The following is a 16,233-nucleotide window of genomic DNA, read 5'->3' as shown; positions in this document are numbered from 1 at the left end:
TAGTTGAGGATTTTGAAATGGAAGCATGTCTTCAAATAATAGGGGATTTTGATAAAGATTCTGAGAAATATTTGAAGGAACAGATGTGAATGAATGAATTTGTTGAGTGTAAGGAAAAACAAGTTCTTGAAAAATGACATGTCGAGATATAAAAATCTCTTTGTGATTGAGATCATAAAGGATATATCCTTTTGTCCCTTCTCTGTATCTTAGAAAGATGTTTTTTCTTGCTCTAGGATCAAATTTTCTGCGATGGGCAGTGATGGTGGATGCATATGATAAGCAACCAAAGGGTTTCAAGTGTAGGAGGGAGGGTGACTGACCATATAAGACTTCATAAGGACATTTGTGATTTAGGGTGAGTGAAGGTAGCCTATTTATGATGTGTACAGCATGTGTGATAACATATGACCATAAATTGGTTAGGAGGTTTGATTGAAACAGAAGTGCTCTAGTTGTGTTAAGGATATGTTAGTGTTTACGTTCCACAACTCCATTTTGTTGGGGAGTTTCAACACATGTGGTTTGATGAATAAGGCCTTTAAGAGAATAGAATTCTGTCATAAGGAACTCAACACCATTATCCGATCTGATAGTTTTAAGTGTGGTATGAAATTGGTTCTCAATGAAGTTCACAAAGTTCTGAATGTGTTTTCTGGTTTCATGTTTATTTTTCATTAAAATGATCCATGTGAAACGAGAAAAATCATCCACTAATGTAAGGAAATAGCGATGACCATGAATGGAGTTAATAGAGTATGGACCCCAAATGTTAGTATGGAGTAATTCAAATATAGACTTGGATTTATGTTCACTGTTTCGAAAAGATAGTTTTCTTTGTCTTGCATAATGACAAGTATCACAAGGTGTAGGATGAGAAGAAAGTATAAAGGGAAATTTTATTGATATACTTTTCAAACAAGTATGAGAAACATGTCCTAAACGTAAATGCCATAACAAAGAAGAATTGGAATTTCTAATGGAGATATGATTTGCAGTATTGTTGAAAGACTTGTCTTGAGGTAGGATAGAATTGTGGTCTTGATGATCAAGAATGAAAAGTCCACCTTGCTGCTTAGTTGTACCAATCCTCACATTCGAAGGTATCTGTATAATGATACAAGAAGAATTTTGAAAAGTTAGGATACAAGGTATGGAATTGAGTAATTTTGTAACAGAAATCAGGTTAACTTGGAATTCTGGTACATATAAGACATCTTCAAGTGTAAGGTTGGGAGTTATATGAACTTGGCCAGAGAATCTTGCAACTACAGAAGATCCATTAAGTAAGGAAATAAAAAGAGGAACAATCTTATGAATAGTTTGGAAACTAGAACGAAGAAAAGATATATGATCGGTGGCTCCAGTGTCTAGGAGCCAACGATTGGTGGCTTTACCTGTGGTATTAATACTGCAAGGTGCAGATTCAGAATGGAGGTAATTTCTGTTGGCAGTATGGACAAAATTGGTAGATGCATTGGTTGGATTCAGATTCTTTGTAGCTTGCTGAAGGAGACCAAGCATGTTTTGACATTGATCTTGAAGGGAAGCAAGATTGAAAATCTGATTATTGGGTTCTTCCACATCATGATTATCAGTTTCAGAATCAAGAAACACATGATTGGCATGAGAATTCTTGGAGCTATATCCTGGAGGATAACCAAGTAGTTTGTAGCACGTATTTACTGTATGGTTATTCCTCCCACAATGGGTACAAGTTTTCATCTGATGGGATTGACCTCTGCCTCCATATGTACGACTACGTCCTCTTTGAAAAGAACCACGACCACGATTAGATTGACTCGAGGCATGATAAAGAGCTCGAGAATCTATTTCTGTGATAATGGTTGTGATAAACTCACGTTCTTATTGAAGAACCAGTGAAAAAGCTTTATGAATAGAGGGAAAGGGTTCCAATAACATCACCTGAGAACGTACATTGGTAAATTGGTCATTCAAACCTTTCAAGAAACGGATGACAAGGTCACGGTCTCGATCAGCTCTTATTTGAACTCTTGCTCCACACGTACAAGGTGGAAGAGGCTTTAGGCTTTCAAGTTCGTCCCAAAGCGTCTTTAAACGGGTGAAATAGTCTGTTACAGAACTATCACCTTGATGAAGATGATAAAAATATTCTTGAAGACTAGAGATGCAAAAAAGATCAACTTGGAAGAAACGGTTGCGTAGTTCTATCCAAGCATCAGAAGCACGATCTATCCAAAGAATGGATTGAGCAATGACTTCTGATATGGAACGATGTAACCACGTTAAAAAAATGGTATTACAGCGATCCCAAGCAAAGAAAAGAAGATCCTTAGCAGCTGGAGGAACAATGGTGCCATCTACGAATCCAACTTTGTTTTTGGAGCGAAGGGCCATTGTCATGGATCTAGACCAAGAATGGTAATTGCTTCCTGTCAACAATGAAGGAACGAGGATTTGTGATGGGCTTTCACTTGGATGCAGGAAAAATGGATTTCCTGGGTTGGTAAGAAAATCGGCATGATTGGCCACGGAGAAAAAACAGAGGAAGAACGTTGAAAACTTGAAAGAATCTTGAAGAACAGCGGAAGAATTAGAAGAAAGAATCTTGAAAATCTGATACCATCTTATCAGAGAGAACACAATAACAGTTTCTATATTGTGAAAATGAGAAAGGACTCAAAGAATCAATTAGTTACAATGTTCTCACAGTATCCTATATATATACACATTAGCTACATAACAGAATTAATGGTAATAACAGAATTAACAGAATCAGTGTGATGGGAATCAGCTGCAGACTCAGTGGCTATTGAAGATTCTGATAATTATCACTTTGCTCGCATATCAAATCATGCCACCCATCTTCCCCGGTTTATCCAAGTATAGAGGGGTATACCCGGGTATAGTTCATGTTGTGGATCGGGATTCCTTTGAATTATTTACCAGGGAATATAGTGAGATACCCGGGTATATTGCGCGGACTGGGTTTTTAAGGCGTCAATTTGTGATATCCCTTTTACGCATACAGCTACGGTAACAATTTAGTTCCTTCTAAGGTAATCAGAAAAGTTTTAACTTTATTTCCTTAAAGCGAATTTCCTTAAAAACCCCGCACCATAAAGAAAAAAGTAAAATATTTATTTAAAAACAGATAGCAAAATTGTGAGTCAGAATGCAACAACAGAAATCCATTGGTGTATTCAGGAACTTTTGTTCTTTGGCATATTCTTTATTTTCCATCTTCTAAATGCTGGAACAGCAAAATAGAAGAATTAAAATAGAGGAACTTTATGTTCTATGCTTTACCTGCAACTGCAAGACTCTAAAATAAATAAATTGACCTTAACCAAAGATAGATGAGAAACAACTCTCTTATCGAGGAAAAGATGAAGTAAAAACCCCATCAACCGGTGGAAGAACCATCGCTTTGTGTTTCCAGGCTCGTTAATATACCGCGTGTTATACCCAGGTATCCCCCTCTATATCTGGGTAAATAATTCAAAGGAATTCCCAGAACATGAACTATACCCGGGTATAGATACCCAGGTATCACGATATATAATATACCTGGGTAAATAGGGGCAGATGGATGATATGTTTCGATACGGGGGGAAAAATTATTTATTAATGAAGGGGCACAATGGTAAAAAAGTCATGCTTACTTACCTATCATCTTACTTTCAGAAAAAGGGAAGATAATGTAGATGGAAGCTTGAAACACCAACTGAGCAATTGCATTACAGATGAAGGTTCTCATAATGTTGATGAAGTAAGGACTTATATGACACCTTGGCTTTACATAGCTATTACTTTCTATTTCACAGTTGAAATTTTCCTAAATAAAAGCTTCTTTAAGAGGATAAGTTAGAAAAGAAATATTCTTTGTTATAAAATTATAGTAATTATGAATATTTTATAAGATGGGAACCTGACCTATAAAGCATGTCATGGGGTCACTCCTGTGGTAACTTCGTGGAAGGATTCTTCTAGGCTATTACCACCCTTTAGATAGAATTCAATGCCATCAAAGGAACTATTTTGAGGCTATTCTTACAAAAAAGCCATATATGTAGGAGGTCAAATTGGTAAATGGGTTCAGTATCAGAAGATAGTTTAAATTGGTAAATGGGTTCAGTATCAATAGCCTTCAGAAAATGCTACTGAAAACCTCAAAAGGGAAATTGCTTCTCTAAATAGGAAAGCAGAAGTATCAAAACTTGAGTTACAGACCATTATAAAGCTGATAGAAAAAGAATGCAGTCGAGGACAAAGTATGTCAAGACAAATAATCAGTGATGGGCCTTCAATAAAATACCCAAACCCAAACCCATTAGTTACCATTAGTAAGGAATTATTATATATTGATGTTTAGGATTGAGTTTGTTATGCTAAATATCATTTTGTAATTTGGGGATTAGGTTGGGGAATTGGTAGAGGAAATATGGAAACTCTCAAGGTTAGGGATGCTGTCATGGAGTGGAGTTTTTCGTCTTGGTATTTATATCTCTGTTATATTGTTCTACTGTTTTTGTATCTTTGTTATATTTGTGTCTTTTTAATTATTATTTAATCAATATCAATGTTATAATTTTCTGGTTTCAGAAATTTGGTATCAAAGCACTTTCGATCTAGAGGTGCTTCTAGTCCAGATCTAAAAAAAAATAAAGAACAGATTGGATGTTGTGGAGCGCCACATGGATCGATTAGAAAGAAGTATGGATCGAGTGGAAGAAGTTGTATGTCAATTGTGGGAAACAATTCTGAGATTTCAGGATACAATGGGTCAGCGCGACACAGGAACTGACAGTGGAAATATGAATGGAGCATGCGTAGGAGAAAATTTGGACAAAAATGCGAGAATCGAAAAAGGAAAAGAAAAAGAAAAAGAAGCAGTCACAGTTGTAGGAAAAAAAAGGAACAAGAAGAAGAAAATGAAACAGAACTAGAAGAAGAAGAAAATGAAACAGAACTAGAAGAAGAAGAAAATAGATGAAGACGAAGCTAATGCAGCAATATAAAAAAATTAGAGAAAAAAAAACAAGGTGATTCAGAAGAAAAAGCAAATAGAAACATAAATGAAGACAAGATTACAGATGAAAAAGAAAGAAAAGAAGTCACAAAAGAAGAAGAGGATAAAGAAGGAGAGGGTATAGTTGTAGAAAACAAGAAACATTTTGAGATGATGGTTGTGCCTTTGCGCGAAGCTGATGAGGAGGTGTTGAAAGTCGCTTCTCTGAATGGGTTGAAGGAGGAAAGCTGCATGAAGGTGAGGTTGCATTCTGCAACAACCATGGAGGAAACCATGACGGATGCCCAGCGTGTGGAGGAAAAAGAAGCAATCGTAGGAAGGGGGACTGTCGATGTAAGTCGAAACGAGTTGGGAATTAATAGGTCCTGGGGGGGTCATTACCCGCGGATGGGTTTAACTACCTGAAACATAAGTGTGGACAACTTAGGTGGGATAGGCTCTGGAAACAGAGTTGGGCCTTATTCAACTTCATGTTCCAGTAACATTGGGAGGCAAACAAACAAAAATGTTGTTTGGCTTAATAGGTCTCGAACACAGCCCAATGACCAAGTAACAACCCAAAGTCATGTAAGGAACAATCAGGTAGAAGGACAAGGATTGACTCAAGGGAATGCGTACTCTGTGGGAAGTGGAGATGCATATAGAGTCAACAATCAAGGGCTATTGATGTGCCTCTGGCAAATGTAGTTTTTCAAGATGAAATTGATAAGAACTGAGTCATAAAAGAGCAATTTAAATACATATTTGCTTATTATATTGATTCTTTCCATGTCAATAATATTTCTCACCTATTGGTTGTGTTTATACAGGTAAAAGAAGTGAAAATTGCAAAATTATAAAAAGCCTGTTGACGCGACTCACACGAGTGTAGCACAGTACAATGGACAGAAACATGGCGCAGACTGACGTCACACTAGCGCAAACCCGCACCAATTTACGAACTGCACAACGGAGCTTTGCAAGTGGCGCCAGTTCTTGAGAATCACTTTTTGGCAGTAGCATGGCGCAACTTGGCGCCAAAATAGAGCCAAGTGGCACCAATTTACGAGAACCAGTTTCGACTTTTGCAAAATGGACAGAGGCATAGCGCCGACTGGCGCCGGTTTGCGGGAAAGATGCACCGTGCTGTCCGAGGGTATTTTTGGAAGAAGAAAAAGAGGCCTATAAATAGGAGGCGTTTTTACAGAATTAGGGATCGAATCCTATTCTATTCAGGAGAGACGTCGGTGGTGCTCAGAGAGGGTTCTGGAGGTCTATTTCATCTTCTTCTTCTTGTAATTTACCAAATTTATGAATATTGAATATTTAGCCATGATAATGGTTGGCTAGTTCTTTTTTTATTGTAGTTAGGGTCACAAATCCTATGTGAACCCTTTTTGCGATGGATTGATTATTTTCGCTCGTTTATTTTAATATATTTTATTTTTACTCTGTGCGTATTGATATTATTTCTGTTAGACTTGATCAACCTAATAGGAGATAATAATTTGGAAATTAGGGCTCGCAATAGGAATATTGGGGTTTTTGATTCTGAAAGGGGGTAAGGTAACAATTTATGCATGCTCTAGGGATAGACTTGTGTGAGTTGCAGTCGTTTGATTTATCATGATTAATGCTTAATTTCATGCGGGGTTGCTAAGGGATTAGGATTCCAATTGAATTAAAGGGTTAGATTGCCAAGGGATTGGGATTTAACTAATTATTTTAGATGATAATTTGTCTGAGTTATCAAATTAAATGAACGTTGTCAATCAATCCAAAGTTTAAAGTGGGGATCATATGGTGCGTGTACCTTAGCTGCAATGCTTTTTATTATTCTCTCAAAAATCCAAACTTTACCATTGCTATTTGAATTGAAAATTATATTTTAAATTTCTGTCTTTATTTTACCATCAATTCACAATTTTCCAAAAACAACCGAGTTTTCCAACTTAAGGGGACTAGTTATTGTAGTACTTGGTTTACAATCCCTGTGGAGACGATACTCTACTTATTCATTATATTACTTGTGCGATCGGTATACTTGCCGGAGAGCATCAGCTATGTAGGAATGTGATACTGCCATTGCCAGAAGTGAAAATCACTAAAGAGTTTTGGTCAATATGCTTCAAGCTGTGGAATCCTAGTGGATGTTTTCTCACATCACCTACTCTATTCCACCTTGAGGACAAGGTGAATTTTGGAGGAGGATATTGATAGGCGTTCAATAAAATATCCAAGCTCATTAGTTACCATTAGTAAGGAATTAATATATGTAGATGTTTAGGATTGACTTTGTTATGCTAAATATCATTTTGTAATTTGGGGATTAGGTTGAGGAATTGGTACAGGAAATAAGGAAGCTCTCAAGGCTAGGGATGTTGTCTTGGACTGGAGTTTTTCCTCTTAGTATTTGTATCTCTTTATATTGTTATGCTATTTTTGTATCTTTGTTATATTTGTTTCTCTGTTTAATTACTGTTTAATCAATATCAGTGTTATAATTTTCTGGTTCTATCAATAAGCCTCAAAAAGGATAGAAATATGATCAAAACTAAATACAAGCAACTCAAGTCCCAACAGAACCTCAATAATGAGACCAGAACTTCAAAAACCTTAAAGTCAGAGATTGAAGATGCTAGGATTCAGTTAGAAACAATAAAGGAAGAACTTGTTTATGCAAAAAAGTTGAGTGTTAATCTTTAACTGCAACTTCAGAAGACACAAAACTCAAACTCTGAACTACTTTTGGCTGTGAGAGAGCTTAAGGTAATGCTAGCACAAAAGAATAAGGAAATATTGGACAATACAAGAGCACGATAATACAACAAAATTAGATCTCTTGAAGCATAAAATTGCAGACCAAAATGGTGAAATGGACATTTATTATAAGCAACGTGAAAAGCTAAATGAGCATATAAAAGAGCTTACCTTGGAGTATGAGTTTCTAAAGAAAGAAATCCTAGATATCTCGTCGAGATCAAAGCAACAAGAAGGACAACAAATTATGTTACAAAATAAGCATTCAACTTCTTTGCCAACTATACAACAACTCGAATCACAAGTACAAGGTTAAGAAGAAAGATAAAGAAGCGGGAAGATGAAATTTCAAAGTCTTTGATCTGCATCAATGAGCTTGAAAATCAAGTCAACGATTTGGAAAGAGAAATGAAAACACGAGCAAAAATTTTTGAGGAAGATTCTAATAAGACTGGATCAGATAAAATAAGGAAAATAGGGGGAAATAGAGGTATTTGGCCCAGAATACTCTGAATTTTTTGTAATGATAATAGAAAACTGATTACAAGGGTGCAAAAAGATTGGTTTACTTGCTCTGCCATTGAGCTGACCTTGACCTGATTTATAAATACCTACTTTTTTTGAACTGAGTTTAAATACTGATCTACTTTTATATAGGTCTGTTTTAGACCTGACTTATTTTAATAATTGTTCTAGTGATCCAAAACTTGACCCACACCGTATGTGAAAAAAAAGAAAACAAAAAATCACAATTGCTTTTTTAGATTTTAGGGTTCTCTATTCTCTCTGTCGGCGGTAAGGCAATTTGGGGGTTTAGGATTTTCTCTTCTCCCAACCTCTCTCGGTCATTCACTCTCTTGGTTCCCCTCAATCTCCAAGCAAAATCACGGTACCATCGTATGATGCTCGGACCTGATGATTTCCCAATCTCATTCGGTTTCTGAAATCTCATTTCATTTGTTGTAGAAGTTCCGTATCATCTCTTGGGTACTATAAACCCAAACTTGGAATTCACAGCTAAAACATTTCGGGATTCTACTATTCCCGTAAGTTCCAAGCTTCAACGCTGATTATGAAATGGTGAATTGATTAAATGACGAAGATTCTTTTAGTTTATTATTATTATTATTATTATTATTATTATTGTTATTATTATTTTCTTAATTTTCAAATCATCGATCATATATTAGCTCGCAAGCACTTGCCTGTTGTAGTTGGGGGCACAAATAACTATATTCAGGTGGGGATTTTGATTCATGCTACTAATGAAAGAAGATGATTATTTGATATTGAGTTATGCTAATTATTACGAATTAACTTTAGGAATGGATATATAGAGATTAGTTGACTTTAGGATTATTCAGTATCAGTTCTTACTTCATTTTTGAATTAATGAAATAGTGTGAAATTGATTTCTTTTGATTATAGTCCTCATACATTGACATAGCAGAGTATTTTTATTCAAATCGCACTGTGATATTATATAATTTATATTCAACCAATTTTGTGCTTCAATATAAATTACCAAACAATTATATAATAACAATGTTGTTAAAGTTAAATAACTTTTTTTTTTAAAAATTACATTCCTTTATTTATTCAACAAATATCAAATTTATTATATAATTTATATATTTTAAAACAAATAAAAAATTAAATTACATGATTTTAAAAATTAAATCAATACCTATAAAAAAAATTAAAAATAAGTTTTGAAACTAAGTCAAAAGCGGGTCAGATCGAATTGACCCGATTTTGAAACCAAGTCAGACCCACATAAAAAATCAAGTCATGTCAGATCCGACCCAGTTCAAAACAATTCAAATCGGGTCAGACCTGACTTGAATCAAATTAAATCGGGCGGGTCGAAATACCTGACTTGTAAAAAACAAGTTGGTCGGGCTAGCACAAAAATCCGACCTGACCTGACCCATGCATAGCCCTACACCTATGTAAAAGGGAAATTGTTAATGATCTATTATAGTAAAAGAAGAGCAAACACAAAACAAAAAATAGCTACAAATTGTGTAAGAAAAGAAGAATAACGAACAGCTAAAGATGCAACACTTTCGAGAGGTGTGCTCTCTCTGTAACATCTCGGGTGCTAACAAGGGCGGGGAGTGATCGTCGGTGCGAAAGGGCATGGAAGGAGCGGCTCCTGACAGGCTTCCAGCAGGGGTTACATGAATTAATCGAATCGACACTCGAAAGAGAGGGATTCCAAAGACTGTGCAGGTATGAGACTAGACAGTGGGATAGCTTATAAGAATTAATTGGTACTACCTATACTAAAAAGATGCATCTACTTTTCTGTAGCCCAGAACGGAAGAACTCCATAGTTAAGCGTGCTTGACTTGCAGTAATTCTGGGATGGGTGACCTCTTAGAAAAATTTCCCAGGAAGTGTTTGAGTGATGATAAAGCATGCTGAAAAATCACGTGTTAATGAGTGGGGATAGTCATTGATTCTTGAAGCAGCCGGGCGTTACAAGTGGTATCAGAGCAGGGCCTCTCTCCCAGTACGGTGTGGTTTGAGGACGAACGAGGCGGAAGCAGGTGGGCATGTAACATCCCAGGCGCTGACAAGGGCGGGGAGTGATCGCCGGTGCGAAAGGGCATGGACAAGGAGCGGCTCCTGACAGGCTTCCAGTAGGGGTTACATGAATGAATCGAACCGACGCCTGAAAGAGAGGAAGAGCGCTGACATGGTACACCACTCTAACAACCGGTAACATTGCGTCCTGGGAGGGAGAGCGCTGACATGGTACACCACTCTAACAACCAGTAACATTGCGTCCTAGGATGATTTGGCAAGCAAGTTTCAGTCCCACTTCGCAACCAGCCGCCCTGTGCCTAAGTCCGTCCACTCCCTTGAAAAGATTCGCCAACAATCTGGCGAGTCCCTTAGATCCTTTTTGGACTGCTTCGATAAAGAGGCTCTGCAAGTGAAAGGCTTAGACCCAAAGGTGCAGGTGCATATACTCCTTTCAGGCTTGCGATAGGAAGCGTTCGCTTACGAACTCGCCCGCCATGAAATTACTGACTTAGAAGAGGTCAGAAAAAAAGCCCAGGAGTTCATGAGAATTGAAGAGTATAAAGAGAGTCGAGTCGATGACACCAATAGCCAAGAGAATACGGTCAATAAAAGTAAAAACCACGTTGAAGAAAGTAAGAAGACTCACAAATCATCTAAATATGCCAGTCGCCCTTCGGGACGTGACACATCAGGACGCCAATCACACAGCGTCCTGCAAACTGAGTACAAAGAGGAGCCCAAGAGTAACCAACGGCCCCAACAGCCGACCAGAGAAGCTGCCGTGTACTGCAAGTTCCACCACAGAAACGGCCATAGCACTGAGGAATGCAGGCACCTCAAAGACGAGATTGACGAGCTCATCAAGGGCGGTGCTCAAAGGCGGGGAGTAGGCGGTGCTCGCCCTGCTAGAACTGGAAGGCGACACTGAGAACGTAGCAAATCGCCTGAAAGAAGGAGAACCAACCAATCGGGTTCTCGACCCCGTAATGAACGTGACAGGAGAGAAGACTCGCCAAGAAATCGCAGAGTGCAAACAAGCCCAAGCCATAGAGGAAGACGAGAAGAAGAAGACGAAGACTCAGCTGTCATCAAGCACGGAGTGATAAACATGATCTCCGGCGGATTGAGCGGAGGCAGAGAAACGGCGAACGCCAGGAAGAAACACTTGAAACAGTGTTTGGCGGTTGCTGGCAAAGTCATTAGCAAAGAAAAAGTTGACTCGAGTCCAACCAGGCCTAAAATCGTGTGGGACAACAACGATTTGGGCGACGTCCTTCCAGGACATGATGACCCACTCGTCATTCAAGCAATAATTGCAAAATTTGGCGTTAATCGCGTGTTTGTCGATCACGGCAGTTTTGCTGATATTTTGTTTTTACCATATTTCAGGGCGCTAGGGTTTACAGTTAATGACTTGACCCAGTCGCAGGAGAACTCAACGCTACCACCACCAAGCCACTGGGAGTGATAAACTTGCGTCTCTCCCTCGGAACGCCACCCTCTTCACGGTCAGCCGACATTCGGTTTCTGGTGCTTGACACTCCCTCAGCATATAATGCCATTCTCGGCAGAAGGATGTTCGCCGCCTTTGAGGCGAGCATCTCACACCCCCACTTGGCGATGAAGTTCGTAGCCAGAGATAATAAAGTCGCAACGGTAAGAGGAGACTAGATAGTAGCCAAGAGCTGCTACAATATATCCTTGAGACCAATGGCCAAAGTCACCTTCAAAGATCAACCGGTACCCCCAACAAATGACCACCCTGCCAACCGAAGGAAGCCTTGGCAAGATGGGAAAGGAGCATGACCAGTGTTTCTTGGTAGAATTTGACGCAAGAGACGATCCTCGGGTGGAGCATGCTAGACCCACTCCAGACGGAGCATTAGAACACGTCGTGTTAGGCGATGCGGATCATCAAACGACAACCATCGGGAAGGCCATCAACCCCGAAACGAAAGGCAAGTTGATCCAGCTGCTAAGAGACAATAGAGATCTTTTTGCTTGGAAACCTTCAGACATGCGGGTATTGACCCTGAAGTTTGCTGCCACCGTTTATCTGTGGACCCCAAAGCAAAACCAGTCTCCCAGAAAAAGAGAAAGTTTGGTCCTGATCGCCAGAAGGTCATTGATGAAGAAGTTAAAAGACTCCATGACGCCAGGTTCATCAGGGAAATCAAGTACATAACTTGGTTATCCAACCCTGTGTTGGTAAAGAAGCCAAATGGAGCGTGGAGAATGTGTGTCGACTACACTAACCTAAACAAGCTATGTCCTAAGGACTCCTATCCTTTTCCCAGCATCGACCAGTTGGTCGATAACGCATCAGGTTTCAAAATGTTATCATTCATGGATGCGTATTCTGGTTACAATCAAATCCCGCTACTAAAGGAGGACCAAGATAAAACGGCGTTCATCACCCAGAACGCCAACTACTGTTATACCATGATGTCTTTCGGTTTAAAGAATGCAGGTGCCACATATCAACGGATGATGAATGACGTGTTTAGAGACCTGATCGGCGATTGCATCGAAGTCTATATCGATGATATGATCGCCAAATCAAGAACACCGGAACAGCACTTGACGGATCTTCAAGGCGTGTTTGAAAGGTTGACAAAGTTCAATATGCGCCTTAATCCTAGCAAATGCGCTTTCGGCGTTCCCGCCGAAAAATTCCTAGGCTTCATGCTTACCGAGAGAGGTATTAAGGTCAACCCTGACAAGTGCAAGGAGGTTATGGAAATGTGAAGCCCTCAAACAGTCAAAGAAGTTCAGCAGCTAACCGGAAGGTTAGTAGCTCTCACCCGTTTTTTGGCCAATTCGGCGCATAAGTCTATTCCCCTTTTCAGCCTACTCAAAAAAGGAACCTTCTTTCGGTGGTCAGAAGAATGTGAGAAAGCCTTCCAGGAGTTTAAAAGGGCTCTCTCTTGCCCACCGGTCCTCGCCAAGCCAGATAACGGAGAAATACTGTATTTATACCTCACCCTGGGAACCGAGGTGGTTAGCGCAGCTCTGGTCAAAGAATCAAAAGAAAAAGGGCAGAAACCTGTCTACTTTATTAGCAAAGTTCTACAAGGAGCGGAGCTTCGGTACCAGCAGGTGGAAAAAGTAGCCTTGACGCTTAACTTCGCCGCTCGAAGGTTAAGACCATATTTCCAGTGCCATCCAATCACCGTCAGGACTAATCAGCCGATTCGCCAGGTTTTGCATAAGCCCGACCTAGCTGGAAGAATGATGTCTTGGGCAATTGAGCTATCGGAGTACCAACTCACCTATGAACCAAAAACCGCCATTAAGGCTTAAGCCCTCATAGACTTCATTTCCGAAATGACACAAAGTCCCCCGCCCAAGGTCCATACCGCTGGGATGCTGATATCGGAGATATGGAAACTATATGTTGATGGCTCATCAAACGCCAAAGGCTCAGGGGCTGGAATGATAGTTGAAAACCCAGACGGCGTGGCTACCGAACATTCCTTGTCTTTCGAATTCAATACCACAAACAACCAGGCGGAATATGAGGCCATGATAGCTGGTTTAGTTCAAGCAAAAGAGATGGGAGCCTGACACCTCGAAGTCTTCAGTGACTCTAAGTTGATAACATTTCAGATCTCCGGTGAGTACCAAACCAAAGGACCATTAATGTGCAGGTACTTAGAGAAAGTTAAAGAGTTAATTCAAAGCTTCGAAAGTGTTTAGGTAGAGCATATCAGGCGTGCTGAAAACACTCGGGCAAACATTCTCACCAAGTTGGCAAGCACCAAAAGCCCAGGTAACAATCGTTCTGTGATCCAGCATAATATGCCTAACTCATGCATAGTCATGAGCATTTCAGAGTCAACCCTCGAAGTCGCCGAAGAGACCTGGATCACGCACATCGTCAACTACTTGGCTGAAGGGCTCCTACCTCTTAACCAAAAGGAAGCTAGAAAGATAGTACGAAGAAGCGCCCATTTTTGCATAGTACAAGGGTGGTTGTACAAGCGAGGACTCTCAACCCCACTCCTGAAATGTCTGAACCCTTGTGATGTTCGGTACGTTTTAGAAGAAATCCATGAAGGAATCAACGGCCACCACATGGGCGGTCACTCACTAGCGAAGAAAGCACTGAGAGCTGGGTTTTACTGGCCAACCATGGAGCGTGACGCCCATGAGCACGTCAAAAAATGTGAAAAATGCCGAAGGTTCGCCGACATACACAAGGCTCCGCCTGAAGAGTTGACGTCAAGCACCTCACTGTGGCCTTTCTACAAGTGGGGAATCGACATTCTGGGTCCTTTTCCCATGGCGGCTGGCCGGGTCCAATGGTTGATTGTCGCCATAGAGTACTTTACCAAGTGGGTAGAGGCAGAACCCTTGGCCACAATTACATCCCAGAAAGCGAGGAGGTTCTTTTGGAGAAGCATTGTCTACCGCTTCGGCATCCCTGGAGAAGTCATTATAGATAATGGTACCCAATTCACCGACGCCAAATTTCGTGAGTTAATGGGCGGTCTGCAGATCCGACATCACTTTGCCGCAGTTGAACACCCTCAATCCAACGGCTTGGTGGAGTCGGCCAACAAAATACTATCCAAAGGAATTAAGAAGAAACTGGAAGCACACAAGGGGGCATGGATAGACAACCACGACAATGTTCTGTGAGGATACAGGACAACTGCCCAATCTTCCACTAGAGAGACCTCTTTTAGACTGACTTATGGCACTGAAGCCATGATTCCTGTAGAAGTCGGTGCAACTTCCTGGCGACGAGAACACGTTACCGAGGTCACCAACACCCAAAATCCGAAAGAAGCATTGGACCTACTGGACTAACTCAGAGGATATGTCGCTCAGTCCGACCGTCGTTCAAAGGAAAGTCAGCTTCTTGCTACAACAAGAAAGTCATCCCCCGAAACTTCGAAGAAAAAAATTTGGTTCTTAGAAGAGCAGACGTAGGAAACAAGAACGCCCGTGAAGGAAAGCTCGCCCCAAACTGGGAAGGACCTTACCGGATAGATAACAAACTGGGAAAAGGAGCTTACTCCCTCGAGACACTTGAGGGAAAAGCAATACCCAGGGCGTGGAACGCAGATAAGCTTAAGAAGTATTATAGTTAAACTACCATGTAACACTTCCTGCACTCTTTTCCTTTCCTATGTTTTTATCCCAATGGGTTTTACTGGGAAATGTTTTTAACGAGGCAGAGTTTCACATTTTCAATAAATAAGATCACCAATTCACCAACTCTTTGTCAAAGTAACATGATCAACCAACGGGATGGTTCTCACCCCCGCCATAGTTGGACTAGGACGGTTCTCACCCCCAGACAACGCCCAACTAACGGGACGGTTCTCACCCCCGCCATAGTTGGACTGGGACGGTTCTCACCCCCAGACAACGCCTAACTAACGGGACGGTTCTCACCCTCGCCATAGTTGGACTGGGACGGTTCCCACCCCCAGCCAACGCCCAACTAACGGGATGGTTCTTACCCCCGCCATGATTGGACTGGGACGGTTCTCACCCCCAGACAACGCCCAACTAATATAAGGGTACATCAATTAAAGAAAGTTTAGATTGAAAGCGAAAAAGGAAAAGAAAATTCATTGATGATTAAGAAATACAAGTCTGCAGTTGACATACCAAACACGACAAAATGTGAAGAGAAAGCTACCAGTTGACATACCAACCGTGCAAAACTTATATCCAAATTTACAACTCAAGTTGACGATCATCAGCTGCGATCGCCTCATCAGTAGCTTCCTGGGCCTGTTAAATCCCACCCTCCTCAACATTCTCAAGGGCCTACTCGGTCACGCTTGCTTTAGCAACGCCACCCCCATTCGCCACGTCTAGGCTAACCAGAGTCTCGACAACAGGTCCGGTCGGCATGTCGCGCCTAACCTCATCCTCTTCAGGATTATCATCACCATCGGCGTCACTGGTCGGGGGGATTTCTAGCG

The sequence above is a fragment of the Gastrolobium bilobum genome, unplaced genomic scaffold (assembly GCF_033153095.1).
Source record: "Gastrolobium bilobum isolate Gb01-03AN ecotype WA unplaced genomic scaffold, APGP_CSIRO_Gbil_v1 utg25931, whole genome shotgun sequence".
NCBI lineage: Eukaryota > Viridiplantae > Streptophyta > Magnoliopsida > Fabales > Fabaceae > Gastrolobium > Gastrolobium bilobum.
Note: the sequence above shows the minus strand (reverse complement) of the source record.